Source organism: Callorhinus ursinus, unplaced genomic scaffold (genome assembly GCF_003265705.2).
Source record: "Callorhinus ursinus isolate GAN/ISIS: 27379988/994484 unplaced genomic scaffold, GSC_fseal_2.0 scaffold6, whole genome shotgun sequence".
NCBI lineage: Eukaryota > Metazoa > Chordata > Mammalia > Carnivora > Otariidae > Callorhinus > Callorhinus ursinus.
In genome coordinates this window covers 13,565,503-13,571,502 of record NW_027397068.1, presented here as the reverse complement: position 1 = coordinate 13,571,502, position 6,000 = coordinate 13,565,503, and the positions used below count along the sequence as shown (strand labels likewise).

Genomic DNA, 6,000 nt, shown 5'->3' with positions numbered 1-6,000 from the left:
CTCAAAAGGATCAAACTGAGTCTAAGTAATTCAACTGTATGCCAGACAAATTCAACCCTAGGTAAAAAGAATCCAACAAAATCCAGAAAACACATGCCTACAATCCAATAAAAAGTTATCAAGAGGGAAAAACAGAATAAAAGTGGAAAAAAACACAATAAACAGAAACAGACCCCATATGACAGAAATGACCTTAAAATAACTATTATAAATACTCTGCATCTACTCAAGAAAAAGGAGAAAAATATGAAAATGATATAAGACCAAAATGAGATTCTATGGAAAAAAAATATGTGAAATGAAAAAGATAGTAGATGGCATAACAACAAATTAGACTAACCAGAGAAGAAAAGATCAGTGAAGTTGAAAATATATTAATATAAACCATCTAAAATAAAACCCACAGAGTAAATAAAAGACTGAAATAAGTAAACAGAACAATAGTGAAACGATATAAAAAAAAAATCTAATATTTTGGAGTCCAGGAAGAAAAGAAACAGAAAACAACATTTGGAGAAACAATAGTCAAAACACTTGTAAATGTTACAAAAGCTACAAATCCACAAAACAAAGCAGCTCAAGTAAACACCCCAAATAAAAGAAAGTAAGGTGCACTCTAATCAAATTGACAGAACCAAATGGTACAGAAGAAACATCATTAACACAGCCAGAGGAAAAAAAAGACAAGTTATGTACAGAGAAACAAAAATGAAAACTACAGCCAACTTTGTGAGATTAGAGGGGAAAAAAAAAAACAACTATAGCAATGTGTTAAATTACTGTAAAAACCAAACCCAAACAAAAAAACTTGCCACCATAAACTACTGTACCCAGCACATGTACCTTTTTAAGATTAAAGGCAAAATAAAAACTCTGAAAATCAGTAGCTGAGCGAATTTATTGCCACCAGACCTGTATTCCTAGACATATTTAAATTAGTTCTTCAGGCAGAAATAAGATGAAACCAGAATGGAAAGATAAATCTCCTCACAAAAACGAATAGCCATATAAATGGCTAGTATTTTCATGAATGCAAAAGACTTATTTTCTCATTTTAATCTTTAAAAAATAGTTGACTGTTCAAAGCAAAAAACAAGATGGTGGTATGAAGGGAAGGAGCTAACAACTGTCAGGGAAAGTAGATTTTTCCTCTATATAAACAGTAAGCAAAATCATACCTAGTTACAAACATTCCAGATGAGATACAGAGCAAACGTACATAAACCAAAACAGAAAAGACCCGGAAAGGCCAATCATATTAAAGGGCAGACTTAATGTGATATTACATTGTCACTTTCCAGTCTGCATTTACTACTTCTCATTATCATGCTAGGTTCAATGTGTAAGGAATGACATGGAGACATTACTTTGGTTTCAAAGTGTTTAATAGTAATCCTGGCATTAATTTTTAAAAACTGAGTCATGACTTACAAAGTTCACAAAGATCTAGGTCTCTGTTTTAGTACTGATTCCTGAGCCATTTATTAAAAAGAGCTAACTCATTTTTCACAAAAACAGACCAAAATTTTATACCAGCATAAGAATGGGATAAACCTTTAGAGTTAAGAGGTAAGATGTCCACTGAGCATATTTTCTATTTCCAAAACTAACAAAGGAGGGAAAAAACCTTCAATGCATAGGGAGAAATTAAAATAACCAGTTGGATAATTCAAACTGTGATTAACTGAGAGGCTTATACCCTTAGAAGCATAAGAAACTGCATTAAACTCCTATAGATATTACCCTGAACCTGTAATTACATCGGCACATTTTTACTTTCTTTGGGGATCATCACAGCTTGAAAGAAAGGAGTGGAGTAGGAAATATTGTATTCATTACACTATTCAGAATGGCTACCCATATGTAAACAAGCTGATGATCAGGAAGCTGTTCAGATAAGAACATTTCCCATTTATAATTACGTGGTCTCAGAATCTTATGAAAGTGAATTGACAGACTTAGGTATCAAGAGTATTTGGGAAAGCAAAAATCCTCTTAATAAAATAAAAAAATGAAAACAAAAGCAGAAAAATGTTATGCCCAGGATTTTAGCCCTTGACTTTACATTTCTGTTTCACTATGAAAACAACCTGGGAGCTAATCATATCAAAATCTTCTAAGACTCCCTACCATCAAAGGTATTTACATAAAATAATAACAATATAAAATACTAAAGCTGTATTTCAGGCCCAAACAATACGCAATTCTAATCTTCCTGGCTTTAAAAATAAGTCTTACTAAAGGTCAGGCACATGGCTCTCAAAAAACACTTTCCACTGCCCTATTTTAGAAAAAAACAAAGAGTAAAAACATGCCACACTGAGGAAATGGCAAGAAATTTTATTTAGATATCAACTGGTATGATATAAAGATAAAAACTTAAATCAAATTCTCCCTAACAAATTTAATTATCTTTGTTAACCTCAGTAACCTTCTCAGTATAGATTAGAGTTATTTTTATTTGCATATAAGTGAAATACAGAGAAGCAGTTTTCCTAGAGAAACCCAATAAGCCATAAGCAAAGTCATCAATTAACTGGTGGTTATTATTTATGTGTATGTATCCATATGTAGAAGAATATATACACATATATACTAGACTGTATATATAACATTACATGAGTATATACATGAATATGTATATATGAATACATGTACATATTTATATAGGTGACATACACATATAAATGCATATATGTACCCATATACACATATGTGTATGTAAGTATATACATATTGCCTAACCTAGAAGAATTGCAATGTAATTAATCACAATTATTAAAACAGCATCTCAATTAACTTTTTAATCAGAACCACAAGAGAAAATGCATCATAAGTTATACAATATAAATGTGAAATCCCTAGTGCTATGAACAACACAAATCCAAGAGGTATAGAATGCTGGCCATGTGCTTGGAATACAGCACTGGGTATTTGAATAAGGAATATAAAGTCAATAAACAAAAGCCGATTATATTTCCATATATTAGGAAACAAATGGAAAGTAAAATTCAGGTTAAAAAAAACTTTTATATTTATAATAGAGGCAAAAACCTTAAAACATTTAAGAATAATTCTATCCAAGCCTATTTCATATCTCTGCACTGAAAACAATGACACTTTGCTAAGATAAATTGATAAAGATTACATAAATTGAAAGATACCCAAGTTCATAAGGTAGAAGACCCAATACTCTTAAATTGACAACTATCCAAATAAAGTTGTAGATTCAATGTCATTCCATATATTTTAAAAATAGAAATTTACAAGCTATTCCTAAAATATAAATGGAATTGCAAAAATCCTCTAATAGACAAAATAATTTTGAAAAAGAAATAATAAATTGGAAGATAAATAGTACCAGAATTTAAGGTTTTCTATAAAGCCAAAGACAGTATGAGACCAACATAAGGATAAACAAATATATCAAGAAACAGAGTGTCAATTCCCCTACTCAATAGGAAATGGAGGGCACCTGTGTGACTCAGTTGTTAAGGGTCTGCCTTCAGCTCAGGTCATGATCCGGGGGTCCTGGGATCGAGCCCCGTATCAGGCTCCCTGCTCTGTGGGAAGCCTGCTTCTCCCTCTCCCACTCCCCCTGCTTGTGTTTCCTCTCTCACTGTCTCTCTCTCTGTCAAATAAATAAATAAAATCTTAAAAAAAAAAAGGAAATGGAGAATATTTTCAACAGATTATTCTGGATATCAATATATTTTTTATTTTTTTTAAGATTTTATTTATTTATTTGAGAGAGAGAGAGAATGAGAGAAAGAAAGCACATGAGAGGGGGGAGGGTCCGAGGGAGAAGCAGACTCCCTGCTGAGCAGGGATCCTGATGTGGGACTCGATCCAGGGACTCCAGGATCATGACCCGAGCCGAAGGCAGTCGCTTAACCAACTGAGCCACCCAGGCGCCCGGATATCAATATTTTTAAAAAAGAACTTTGATATTTACCTCACACCACAAAGAAAAATTAACTTACATGAATCAGGCCCTAAAATAAAAGCTTAAAGTTTCCAGAAGAAAACAGTGGAAAGAACTTTGTAGCATGGTAAAAGACAAATATTTCTTCGTTCACAAGAAATAGTAAATTTAAAAGAAAAAAAGTGAAAGTAGATTTCATGAAAAGCAAACTTTTTTTTTAATAAAAAGACACTGCTAAGAAGTATAAATTGGTAAGTCACATATTGTGAGAAGATATTTGCAAACATATATGTAACAAAAGACTTGTATCCAAAACAAAAATAATTCCTGAAACTGTTAAAACAAACACACACTTCACAAGGAAGACTTCAGGGTGGCCTATAAGCACATGAAAAAGTACAAAGCATCTACTAATCATAAAGAAAATGCAAATTAAGACCACTGGGATGGCTAATGTGAAAAAATTGTTCATACCAGATATTCATAAATATATGAACAACTGCAACCCTCTAGAACATTGAAGTCTGAAGTATAAAATCTTAAAACCACTCTGAGAGCTGTGTATCAATTATTTCTAATATTAAACATACAGCTCCTCTATGACCCAGGAGTTCTAAGGGGAAAAAAAAATTCCTAAAGAGAAATGTGCCTGAAGTATTTGCCTAGGAGAAATAAAAACATTTGCCCAAAAATTACTTACGTTAAGACTATCAAAAGCAGCTTTATTCAGTAGTCAAACCTGGAAACAACCTGAATGCCTATCAGCAGGGTATATAAATCCAGGTATACAGGTATCCCCTGCTTTCTGAAAGTTTGCCTTATGCCACTTTAACGAAAGACCTACATTAGTATCTGCTTTTGCTAACTGGATGGAACCGAAAGAGGATTTCTGCTTTTATGAAAAAACAACGAAAAGCAAAAATAGCGTTCAACATTTGTTTTTCAAAGAGCCATTGTAGAGGCAGTATGCACTCCCAGCAGTGAGAGTGGCAAGGCCAAATTCTTCATTCCGAATCTACCCTCAGCTTCTCAGTTATCAAGCTGCCATAACTCTAAAATGTGTGAGCATTAGTGCTTTATCTTGGTTTTGTGCATTAGCAAGATGTGTCCTAAGGAATCAGAAGAGCCTAAGAGAGGTTATCTTTGGGGTCTGGGAATGCTGAAAAATTTTTCCATATGAATTAACAGTTATTGCTTCTTCGCCTTACACCAATTTCAGCTTATGAAAGGTTTCATAGAAACAGTTTACTTTTGGATAATGGGGGAAACCTGTATTCACATGATACTACACCACTTAGCAATAAAAAGGAATTAACTGCCGATATATGCAACAAGATGGAGGAATCTCATAGACACTATGCTGAGCTCAAGAAACTGAACGCTGTTAGGGTGGCCCGTGAATGAAACAACAAGCAGGACAGAGTTTATTCACTCTCCACATCAAGAGAGATGTCAGCCATCAGCTTCTGTTGGGCTGGGTCTTGTAAGGGTTTTTGTTTGTTTGTTTTGGTTTCGTTGTTGTTTAAAGGATATGAGGGAGGTTGCAGCTATGTCCACGGAAGGTGCGGGAGGGGGTTGATTCTTGGCCAGGTAGTGCAAGCGGAGGCAGGTTTCTCGAGGGGTTCTGTCCAGGGCTCATCTGGGTTGTGGACTGTAGTCAGGCTAGAGAAGAATATGCTTTGTAATTGGGGTCTCTTTTCTGAGAAAGTAGGGCCCTGTGACTTAGAGAAACAGAGTTAGGGCCAAGTGCAGACACCTGTGAGTTTTGTCTATAAGCTTGGCTCCGGGTGGGACTTTGAATAGATTCCTTTCCAACACAAACTGGTACTGATTCTCTTTATAGAAATTTCTAGAACAGGCAAAACTAAATTTTAGTGCAAAGAGAACAGTGGCTACCTCAGACACCCGGGTAAAAATTGTTTGAGAAGGGGTAAGGGAGAGGTGAGGAAATGCTCCTTATCTTGATAAAGGTAAGGCCAGATAAATGGCTCACCTTATCTGGTAAGGCCAGATAAATGGCTCACCTGGGTGTATATATTTGTCAAAAACTCATATAACTCAATGCTTAAGATTTC

The 6,000-nt window shown here is 34.5% G+C and overlaps 1 long non-coding RNA gene across 2 annotated transcripts in view; it reads right to left on the bottom strand.

Annotated features, from left to right (window-relative positions):
• The window catches only part of LOC112814578 (uncharacterized), a 109,185-nt gene that overhangs the window by 102,228 nt on the left and 957 nt on the right, over positions 1–6,000 (bottom strand). The gene's annotated exons all lie outside the window — the stretch shown is intronic.